The following is a 12,938-nucleotide window of genomic DNA, read 5'->3' as shown; positions in this document are numbered from 1 at the left end:
GGTGCACAATGAATTATGCACTGGGATATAGGGACCCCGTTGGTAAAACTTAAATAGAACAGTGTTGAATGAAAATAAATAAAGTATGCAAAATGAAACAAAATATAATACAATGAAACAAAGTAAATGAAAAAAATGAAAAAAATGATGAATGAAATGTAACGAAAGTATAAACAGTCCCTAAAGAAAATATGTACAAATGTAATATAATCATTTTGTTATTAAAAACCTGGTGTGATTATTTCTCAATAAAGGGGGTGAATGTAAATCCCTCATTTAAACCATTGGGGGCCAAGGTTTTAAACCTATAAATCCAATAACACTCTCTTTTGAGTAGAGTGTTGTCCAAGTCTCCACCTCTATGACCTAAAGTCACTCGCTCAATGCCAGCAAACCTAACACCCTTGGGGTCACCAGAGTGTTGGTTTCTGATGTGTCTCGCCACGGGTGTATCCCTCAGGTTTCTCACGGAATGTATATGTTCCATGATTCGCCTTTTAAAGGGACGAATCGTTTTGCCCACATATTTGAGGCCACATTCGCAGATCAGGAGGTAAACTATACCTTTGGTACTGCAATTGAAAAATTGTTTAACATTGCAGATCACCTGATCGCTTGAGTCCATAAGGTGTTTAGAGTCTTTGTAGATGTAATTGCATGCAACGCATTTGCCACACTTGTAAGTACCCTGTACTGAAAGCCAGTTGTGTCCAGATTTCTTGGAAGATAGATGGCTAGGTACTAATGTCTCTTTTAAATTTCTACCTCTCCGTGCTGTTAAAGATACGTAGGGGGTGACTGTCCCCTTGAAATGGGGGTCTTGTGATATAAGTGGCCAGAACCTGCCTAGTATCTTTTTGGCCTGGTTCCAGCCTGAGTCAAAATTAGCGATGCAGCGAATAGGCGTTTGTGTGGTAAGTGTCAATGTGTCGCTGAGGAGTTCCGATCTGTCACTATGTAGAGCCCTCTGGTACGCTTGTTTTAGACAGCGGTTGGGGTAACCCCTCTCTTTAAATCTTTGTCTGAGGAGTTTGGCTTGGATGGTAAACTCCTCCACGTTAGAACAGTTCCTCCTGAGGCGGAGATATTGCCCCACAGGGATACCTCTCTTTAGTGCAGTGGGATGGTGGCTCTCCCACCTCAACATAGTGTTGGTTGAGGTTGGTTTCCTGAATAGGGTCGTCTCTATGGTTTGTTTTGATGTGGTCGTGAACGTACAGTCCAGGAAGTTTAAGGAGGATCCACCTATCTCCATTGTGAACTTCAGGTTAAGGTCATTGGAATTCAAGGTCTCTACAAAAGATGAGAAGTGATCTCTCGTTCCGGTCCACACCACTAGTACGTCATCTATATAGCGTTTCCACATATAGATGAATTTGGTGTATTCGATGTTGGGGTTACTGAAGACCACATGCTCCTCCCACCAACCCAGGTGCAGGTTGGCATACGATGGGGCACAAGATGTCCCCATAGCTGTACCCTGCACCTGGTGGTAGTACTGTCCGTTGAACAGGAAAAAATTATGGGTCAGGACAAACTGTAATAGGTCTATTACAAAAGAGGTGTGGGCCTGATGTCTAGGACCACGTGTTTGCAAGTAGTGCTCGGTGTGTCTTAAACCCAGGGAGTGGGGAATAGATGAATAGAGTGCTTCTACATCCAAGCTGCATAGAATGGCATTTTCAGGGAGATTGGTGGAAGCTAGGCATTTTAAGGTGTCCTTGGTGTCCCTGAGATAGGAGGGTAATTGCTCTACAAAAGGACGAAGAATCTTGTCTATATAGACACTGGCTTTACAAGTTAAGTTGTTAGACCCCGACACTATAGGTCTAGCAGACAGGACGTCATACTGTTTATGCACCTTTGGTAGACAGTAGAAGGTGGACACAGTGGGGCACTTTACGTATATGTATGAATATTCATCTTTACCCAAGATTCCCTCATCGAAGGCTTTGTCGAGGAGGTTTTTAAGTGTTCGTAGAAATTTGGTCGAGGGGTCTGATGGTAGATGTTTATAGGTGGTACTGTCCTTGAGTATATTTAGGGCCATTTGTACATATTGTGTTTTATTCTGTACCACTATGTTACCCCCCTTGTCTGCCGGCTTAATGACAATGTCGTCATTTGCCTGTAGTTCACAGAGGGCTTGCCATTCAATCCTTGAAAGGTTACTGTGTGGTCGAAGTTGGAGGTTATCCAATCTTAGATCTTGTATCATCTTACAGGACGACTCTACGAACATATCAATGTTCTTATAGTCCCTGATGTTCGGGGTGAATTTACTCTTGGTTCTAAGGTCGGTGTAAGGTAGCAAGTCGGAGTCATCATTCTCATCAAGTAATGTTACTAGATCTTGGAGGCACTGATATTCCCTCATATTGAAACCCAGGTCTCTGGCTTTTTTCTCTTTCTCAATGAGGAAGAATTTATGGAGGGCCAATCTCCGTCCAAAAAGGTGGATATCCTTTATCCATTCAAACTTGTTGAATAGAGGGACTGGGACGAAGGATAACCCCTTTACGAGAACCTGGACCTGGGTTTCTGTAAGTGCCTCATCTGAGAAGTTGATGACTTTATTGCTAAAGTTTAGTACCGTTTGCATGACCTCCCCCTGTACCGTGTCTGCCTGTATTGTGCTTGTGGTTCCCCCTCTCGGGGGTTTTGGCCTAAAAAAGCCACCCCTTTTTTCAGTATACCTCTTGTTTGAGGGGCGTTAGAGGATGTAGAGCTAGTGTTTGAGCTTTCAGTGTCTGTATCAGAAGTTTCGTATTCTGATGTTGAATATTGGTCTGAGTCAGTACGTATGTTTTTTCTGTTGAATTTTCTATAGACTCTACCATTTTTATAGTCTAGATTATCCCTTATAAACTTTTTGTGTTTCCGATTTTTAATGGTATCTTTGTACTTGTTCAAGTTATGCTGGAGTTTCAATTCTTGTGAGTCAAAGGATGGATCATCTTTATGTTTTTGAACAGCTTCTACTGCTTCTTTAACATTGTTATTTATGAGTTCCAATCTTTGACTCTCAAATTTACAGATAATATTCATAAAGGTGCGGGAGCATAGATTAGCTGCATCCTCCCATTCCTTTAGGAGGGCAGTATCCTCCATTTGCATATTAGGCAAAACTTGAATTCTAAGACCTCTAGGAATCATAGATTTATTAAGGTAGTTATGGATAGAAGAAATTTCCCAGCCCAGTCTAATCTGTTGTTTGCAGGCATTGGAAACAAGTCTGAATTTGGATTCAATGCTGGTATCTTGGGAAAGAAACACACTCTCTTTGTCTGTAAAGACATTTTCAGCATCAAGGCACCATTGGTTTGGATCCTTAAGTTGGTTTAAGAAATTAGCCATTATTTGTGAGGACCGTACACACCAGGATATGAATTGTGTAGTGGGACACAGGTAGGTATTGAAACCTTGTGAATAATAAGGAGGAAGTAAGTTGACTACCCAGACTGGGAAGCAACTTATGATGTGTCCCGGGGCGACCAATTAGGGGTTAACCCTTACAAATTTGTATAGATAGAAAAGCAGACCTGGTGGGTCAGAGAGGATAGGGCGCCCCCTAGTGAATATCTATATATACATATGTACAAAAGGTAAAATATAACTTTTAATAGTTAATACATAAAAAATGCTTAAGGTTAGGACCCGGAAACAGAAATAAAATGATGGTGAAAATAACATACAAAAAATAAATAATAATAAAGAAAAATAACTAGATGGGAGGATATAAATAAATGTGAGAGCGTGCTGGATGGGGATAAAGTAACTTGAGGTGATGTCTCAAGAGTTACTGTATGGAAAAAACACACACCCCCCAAACAGCTGTCTATCTCACAAATATACAGTAAACTCTTAGTTAACTCGTGCTGTGCACCCTCCGTATATTCACCACTAACAGTATCCAGTACGGAATCTGATGGGGTAGAAACAGTGGCACACTATAATATGCCTCTAGTGAGGGGAATTGACGCAACAAGAGAGTAGCATTAAGAGTGAGTGTATCATATAGTGGAGATCTGTCTAAGGATTGTACTAGTGTATCTATAATTGATACAGTTGTAGGAGCAATGTCTCTGGGGTTGGGGAACAGGGTTCGGTGAGGAGAGAGCAACCAACACTATTGAGACAGTGCTAAAGGCACTAACCGCCCATTTGCAGCCATCTCCAAGAGTTACAGTATCTCCATTCAAGTGGGGTGCGGATGGGGGGATGTTTGGCGGATATAGAGAGATTTTCCTTCCAAGATAGCACTGCATAAATGGGCGGTTAGTGCCTTTAGCACTGTCTCAATAGTGTTGGTTGCTGTCTCCTCACCGAACCCTGTTCCCCAACCCCAGAGACATTGCTCCTACAACTGTATCAATTATAGATACACTAGTACAATCCTTAGACAGATCTCCACTATATGATACACTCACTCTTAATGCTACTCTCTTGTTGCGTCAATTCCCCTCACTAGAGGCATATTATACGAAGGTTATCCTTCGTCCCAGTCCCTCTATTCAACAAGTTTGAATGGATAAAGGATATCCACCTTTTTGGACGGAGATTGGCCCTCCATAAATTCTTCCTCATTGAGAAAGAGAAAAAAGCCAGAGACCTGGGTTTCAATATGAGGGAATATCAGTGCCTCCAAGATCTAGTAACATTACTTGATGAGAATGATGACTCCGACTTGCTACCTTACACCGACCTTAGAACCAAGAGTAAATTCACCCCGAACATCAGGGACTATAAGAACATTGATATGTTCGTAGAGTCGTCCTGTAAGATGATACAAGATCTAAGATTGGATAACCTCCAACTTCGACCACACAGTAACCTTTCAAGGATTGAATGGCAAGCCCTCTGTGAACTACAGGCAAATGACGACATTGTCATTAAGCCGGCAGACAAGGGGGGTAACATAGTGGTACAGAATAAAACACAATATGTACAAATGGCCATAAATATACTCAAGGACAGTACCACCTATAAACATCTACCATCAGACCCCTCGACCAAATTTCTACGAACACTTAAAAACCTCCTCGACAAAGCCTTCGATGAGGGAATCTTGGGTAAAGATGAATATTCATACATATACGTAAAGTGCCCCACTGTGTCCACCTTCTACTGTCTACCAAAGGTGCATAAACAGTATGACGTCCTGTCTGCTAGACCTATAGTGTCGGGGTCTAACAACTTAACTTGTAAAGCCAGTGTCTATATAGACAAGATTCTTCGTCCTTTTGTAGAGCAATTACCCTCCTATCTCAGGGACACCAAGGACACCTTAAAATGCCTAGCTTCCACCAATCTCCCTGAAAATGCCATTCTATGCAGCTTGGATGTAGAAGCACTCTATTCATCTATTCCCCACTCCCTGGGTTTAAGACACACCGAGCACTACTTGCAAACACGTGGTCCTAGACATCAGGCCCACACCTCTTTTGTAATAGACCTATTACAGTTTGTCCTGACCCATAATTTTTTCCTGTTCAACGGACAGTACTACCACCAGGTGCAGGGTACAGCTATGGGGACATCTTGTGCCCCATCGTATGCCAACCTGCACCTGGGTTGGTGGGAGGAGCATGTGGTCTTCAGTAACCCCAACATCGAATACACCAAATTCATCTATATGTGGAAACGCTATATAGATGACGTACTAGTGGTGTGGACCGGAACGAGAGATCACTTCTCATCTTTTGTAGAGACCTTGAATTCCAATGACCTTAACCTGAAGTTCACAATGGAGATAGGTGGATCCTCCTTAAACTTCCTGGACTGTACGTTCACGACCACATCAAAACAAACCATAGAGACGACCCTATTCAGGAAACCAACCTCAACCAACACTATGTTGAGGTGGGAGAGCCACCATCCCACTGCACTAAAGAGAGGTATCCCTGTGGGGCAATATCTCCGCCTCAGGAGGAACTGTTCTAACGTGGAGGAGTTTACCATCCAAGCCAAACTCCTCAGACAAAGATTTAAAGAGAGGGGTTACCCCAACCGCTGTCTAAAACAAGCGTACCAGAGGGCTCTACATAGTGACAGATCGGAACTCCTCAGCGACACATTGACACTTACCACACAAACGCCTATTCGCTGCATCGCTAATTTTGACTCAGGCTGGAACCAGGCCAAAAAGATACTAGGCAGGTTCTGGCCACTTATATCACAAGACCCCCATTTCAAGGGGACAGTCACCCCCTACGTATCTTTAACAGCACGTAGAGGTAGAAATTTAAAAGAGACATTAGTACCTAGCCATCTATCTTCCAAGAAATCTGGACACAACTGGCTTTCAGTACAGGGTACTTACAAGTGTGGCAAATGCGTTGCATGCAATTACATCTACAAAGACTCTAAACACCTTATGGACTCAAGCGATCAGGTGATCTGCAATGTTAAACAATTTTTCAATTGCAGTACCAAAGGTATAGTTTACCTCCTGATCTGCGAATGTGGCCTCAAATATGTGGGCAAAACGATTCGCCCCTTTAAAAGGCGAATCATGGAACATATACATTCCGTGAGAAACCTGAGGGATACACCCGTGGCGAGACACATCAGAAACCAACACTCTGGTGACCCCAAGGGTGTTAGGTTTGCTGGCATTGAGCGAGTGACTTTAGGTCATAGAGGTGGAGACTTGGACAACACTCTACTCAAAAGAGAGTGTTATTGGATTTATAGGTTTAAAACCTTGGCCCCCAATGGTTTAAATGAGGGATTTACATTCACCCCCTTTATTGAGAAATAATCACACCAGGTTTTTAATAACAAAATGATTATATTACATTTGTACATATTTTCTTTAGGGACTGTTTATACTTTCGTTACATTTCATTCATCATTTTTTTCATTTTTTTCATTTACTTTGTTTCATTGTATTATATTTTGTTTCATTTTGCATACTTTATTTATTTTCATTCAACACTGTTCTATTTAAGTTTTACCAACGGGGTCCCTATATCCCAGTGCATAATTCATTGTGCACCAGAACCCCCTCTGTGTCTACTGACTGACCCTCATGTGATTGGATCCCAACACTATTACTCCATGGACCTATAGTAGTCGTCTCTTAATAGAGGACCGGTACGACTGGAGGCTACCTTATGGCCCCCGGCAACTGTATTTTTCCGGCCCCGTACTTTCATACCGACTGACACTTTATTACCTGCTAGACAGGCACTGTTCACCGGGAATAGCCCCCTCTGTGCATATATATCAGGATTTATCATACTCCTGGATTTTTTAATTGCCACGAGCACTGAAAGGGTTAATGGACCTGGTGAGTCCCAGTAATACTATCCAATCAGCTATAGACACACAGCTAAGGGGCGGGGTTAATCCGCTCCCGGCGTGTCTGGGCGCAAAAATGCCAAAACACGCCCACAGCCGGGACTTAACCTTTAGGGATATTTAAGGGGCTCCCGTGCTTTCTTTTTCGTTTAGCCTCAGAAGAAGGCGCTTGTATTGGCGCCGAAACGCGTGTCAGGCAGGCAGATAGGGAGGATATGCTACGAGTCTGTTTGAATGGATTACTAGATAGCAAGTTGAGCAAATCGGAATTGATCCTCATAGTGTGATACAGAGTCTCTCTTTGATTTAGAGGGGTGGCGAATAGGGGACAGAATTGGTGTATTGGTACTTTGAGCCGGTGCTGTATGCGACAGGGGTGTAGAGGGAATTTATTAAGTGTTTTAAAATTCAAAATTTATTAATTTAAAACCATTCTCCAAGTCCAGCAAGTTGGCTGGTCCACATCTGGTCCTCGGTAACCCCGCATGTCAGCTAGTGAGCGCTCTCTAAACACCGAGATTTTGTTCCTGCAGCCATCTCCAAGAGTTACAGTATCTCCATTCAAGTGGGGTGCGGATGGGGGGATGTTTGGCGGATATAGAGAGATTTTCCTTCCAAGATAGCACTGCATAAATGGGCGGTTAGTGCCTTTAGCACTGTCTCAATAGTGTTGGTTGCTCTCTCCTCACCGAACCCTGTTCCCCAACCCCAGAGACATTGCTCCTACAACTGTATCAATTATAGATACACTAGTACAATCCTTAGACAGATCTCCACTATATGATACACTCACTCTTAATGCTACTCTCTTGTTGCGTCAATTCCCCTCACTAGAGGCATATTATAGTGTGCCACTGTTTCTACCCCATCAGATTCCGTACTGGATACTGTTAGTGGTGAATATATGGAGGGTGCACAGCACGAGTTAACTAAGAGTTTACTGTATATTTGTGAGATAGACAGCTGTTTGGGGGGTGTGTGTTTTTTCCATACAGTAACTCTTGAGACATCACCTCAAGTTACTTTATCCCCATCCAGCACGCTCTCACATTTATTTATATCCTCCCATCTAGTTATTTTTCTTTATTATTATTTATTTTTTGTATGTTATTTTCACCATCATTTTATTTCTGTTTCCGGGTCCTAACCTTAAGCATTTTTTATGTATTAACTATTAAAAGTTATATTTTACCTTTTGTACATATGTATATATAGATATTCACTAGGGGGCGCCCTATCCTCTCTGACCCACCAGGTCTGCTTTTCTATCTATACAAATTTGTAAGGGTTAACCCCTAATTGGTCGCCCCGGGACACATCATAAGTTGCTTCCCAGTCTGGGTAGTCAACTTACTTCCTCCTTATTATTCACAAGGTTTCAATACCTACCTGTGTCCCACTACACAATTCATATCCTGGTGTGTACGGTCCTCACAAATAATGGCTAATTTCTTAAACCAACTTAAGGATCCAAACCAATGGTGCCTTGATGCTGAAAATGTCTTTACAGACAAAGAGAGTGTGTTTCTTTCCCAAGATACCAGCATTGAATCCAAATTCAGACTTGTTTCCAATGCCTGCAAACAACAGATTAGACTGGGCTGGGAAATTTCTTCTATCCATAACTACCTTAATAAATCTATGATTCCTAGAGGTCTTAGAATTCAAGTTTTGCCTAATATGCAAATGGAGGATACTGCCCTCCTAAAGGAATGGGAGGATGCAGCTAATCTATGCTCCCGCACCTTTATGAATATTATCTGTAAATTTGAGAGTCAAAGATTGGAACTCATAAATAACAATGTTAAAGAAGCAGTAGAAGCTGTTCAAAAACATAAAGATGATCCATCCTTTGACTCACAAGAATTGAAACTCCAGCATAACTTGAACAAGTACAAAGATACCATTAAAAATCGGAAACACAAAAAGTTTATAAGGGATAATCTAGACTATAAAAATGGTAGAGTCTATAGAAAATTCAACAGAAAAAACATACGTACTGACTCAGACCAATATTCAACATCAGAATACGAAACTTCTGATACAGACACTGAAAGCTCAAACACTAGCTCTACATCCTCTAACGCCCCTCAAACAAGAGGTATACTGAAAAAAGGGGTGGCTTTTTTAGGCCAAAACCCCCGAGAGGGGGAACCACAAGCACAATACAGGCAGACACGGTACAGGGGGAGGTCATGCAAACGGTACTAAACTTTAGCAATAAAGTCATCAACTTCTCAGATGAGGCACTTACAGAAACCCAGGTCCAGGTTCTCGTAAAGGGGTTATCCTTCGTCCCAGTCCCTCTATTCAACAAGTTTGAATGGATAAAGGATATCCACCTTTTTGGACGGAGATTGGCCCTCCATAAATTCTTCCTCATTGAGAAAGAGAAAAAAGCCAGAGACCTGGGTTTCAATATGAGGGAATATCAGTGCCTCCAAGATCTAGTAACATTACTTGATGAGAATGATGACTCCGACTTGCTACCTTACACCGACCTTAGAACCAAGAGTAAATTCACCCCGAACATCAGGGACTATAAGAACATTGATATGTTCGTAGAGTCGTCCTGTAAGATGATACAAGATCTAAGATTGGATAACCTCCAACTTCGACCACACAGTAACCTTTCAAGGATTGAATGGCAAGCCCTCTGTGAACTACAGGCAAATGACGACATTGTCATTAAGCCGGCAGACAAGGGGGGTAACATAGTGGTACAGAATAAAACACAATATGTACAAATGGCCATAAATATACTCAAGGACAGTACCACCTATAAACATCTACCATCAGACCCCTCGACCAAATTTCTACGAACACTTAAAAACCTCCTCGACAAAGCCTTCGATGAGGGAATCTTGGGTAAAGATGAATATTCATACATATACGTAAAGTGCCCCACTGTGTCCACCTTCTACTGTCTACCAAAGGTGCATAAACAGTATGACGTCCTGTCTGCTAGACCTATAGTGTCGGGGTCTAACAACTTAACTTGTAAAGCCAGTGTCTATATAGACAAGATTCTTCGTCCTTTTGTAGAGCAATTACCCTCCTATCTCAGGGACACCAAGGACACCTTAAAATGCCTAGCTTCCACCAATCTCCCTGAAAATGCCATTCTATGCAGCTTGGATGTAGAAGCACTCTATTCATCTATTCCCCACTCCCTGGGTTTAAGACACACCGAGCACTACTTGCAAACACGTGGTCCTAGACATCAGGCCCACACCTCTTTTGTAATAGACCTATTACAGTTTGTCCTGACCCATAATTTTTTCCTGTTCAACGGACAGTACTACCACCAGGTGCAGGGTACAGCTATGGGGACATCTTGTGCCCCATCGTATGCCAACCTGCACCTGGGTTGGTGGGAGGAGCATGTGGTCTTCAGTAACCCCAACATCGAATACACCAAATTCATCTATATGTGGAAACGCTATATAGATGACGTACTAGTGGTGTGGACCGGAACGAGAGATCACTTCTCATCTTTTGTAGAGACCTTGAATTCCAATGACCTTAACCTGAAGTTCACAATGGAGATAGGTGGATCCTCCTTAAACTTCCTGGACTGTACGTTCACGACCACATCAAAACAAACCATAGAGACGACCCTATTCAGGAAACCAACCTCAACCAACACTATGTTGAGGTGGGAGAGCCACCATCCCACTGCACTAAAGAGAGGTATCCCTGTGGGGCAATATCTCCGCCTCAGGAGGAACTGTTCTAACGTGGAGGAGTTTACCATCCAAGCCAAACTCCTCAGACAAAGATTTAAAGAGAGGGGTTACCCCAACCGCTGTCTAAAACAAGCGTACCAGAGGGCTCTACATAGTGACAGATCGGAACTCCTCAGCGACACATTGACACTTACCACACAAACGCCTATTCGCTGCATCGCTAATTTTGACTCAGGCTGGAACCAGGCCAAAAAGATACTAGGCAGGTTCTGGCCACTTATATCACAAGACCCCCATTTCAAGGGGACAGTCACCCCCTACGTATCTTTAACAGCACGTAGAGGTAGAAATTTAAAAGAGACATTAGTACCTAGCCATCTATCTTCCAAGAAATCTGGACACAACTGGCTTTCAGTACAGGGTACTTACAAGTGTGGCAAATGCGTTGCATGCAATTACATCTACAAAGACTCTAAACACCTTATGGACTCAAGCGATCAGGTGATCTGCAATGTTAAACAATTTTTCAATTGCAGTACCAAAGGTATAGTTTACCTCCTGATCTGCGAATGTGGCCTCAAATATGTGGGCAAAACGATTCGCCCCTTTAAAAGGCGAATCATGGAACATATACATTCCGTGAGAAACCTGAGGGATACACCCGTGGCGAGACACATCAGAAACCAACACTCTGGTGACCCCAAGGGTGTTAGGTTTGCTGGCATTGAGCGAGTGACTTTAGGTCATAGAGGTGGAGACTTGGACAACACTCTACTCAAAAGAGAGTGTTATTGGATTTATAGGTTTAAAACCTTGGCCCCCAATGGTTTAAATGAGGGATTTACATTCACCCCCTTTATTGAGAAATAATCACACCAGGTTTTTAATAACAAAATGATTATATTACATTTGTACATATTTTCTTTAGGGACTGTTTATACTTTCGTTACATTTCATTCATCATTTTTTTCATTTTTTTCATTTACTTTGTTTCATTGTATTATATTTTGTTTCATTTTGCATACTTTATTTATTTTCATTCAACACTGTTCTATTTAAGTTTTACCAACGGGGTCCCTATATCCCAGTGCATAATTCATTGTGCACCAGAACCCCCTCTGTGTCTACTGACTGACCCTCATGTGATTGGATCCCAACACTATTACTCCATGGACCTATAGTAGTCGTCTCTTAATAGAGGACCGGTACGACTGGAGGCTACCTTATGGCCCCCGGCAACTGTATTTTTCCGGCCCCGTACTTTCATACCGACTGACACTTTATTACCTGCTAGACAGGCACTGTTCACCGGGAATAGCCCCCTCTGTGCATATATATCAGGATTTATCATACTCCTGGATTTTTTAATTGCCACGAGCACTGAAAGGGTTAATGGACCTGGTGAGTCCCAGTAATACTATCCAATCAGCTATAGACACACAGCTAAGGGGCGGGGTTAATCCGCTCCCGGCGTGTCTGGGCGCAAAAATGCCAAAACACGCCCACAGCCGGGACTTAACCTTTAGGGATATTTAAGGGGCTCCCGTGCTTTCTTTTTCGTTTAGCCTCAGAAGAAGGCGCTTGTATTGGCGCCGAAACGCGTGTCAGGCAGGCAGATAGGGAGGATATGCTACGAGTCTGTTTGAATGGATTACTAGATAGCAAGTTGAGCAAATCGGAATTGATCCTCATAGTGTGATACAGAGTCTCTCTTTGATTTAGAGGGGTGGCGAATAGGGGACAGAATTGGTGTATTGGTACTTTGAGCCGGTGCTGTATGCGACAGGGGTGTAGAGGGAATTTATTAAGTGTTTTAAAATTCAAAATTTATTAATTTAAAACCATTCTCCAAGTCCAGCAAGTTGGCTGGTCCACATCTGGTCCTCGGTAACCCCGCATGTCAGCTAGTGAGCGCTCTCTAAACACCGAGATTTTGTTCCTGCA

The sequence above is a fragment of the Pelobates fuscus genome, chromosome 4, assembly GCF_036172605.1.
Source record: "Pelobates fuscus isolate aPelFus1 chromosome 4, aPelFus1.pri, whole genome shotgun sequence".
NCBI classification, from domain to species: Eukaryota; Metazoa; Chordata; class Amphibia; order Anura; family Pelobatidae; genus Pelobates; species Pelobates fuscus.
This window is presented reverse-complemented; position numbering follows the sequence as displayed.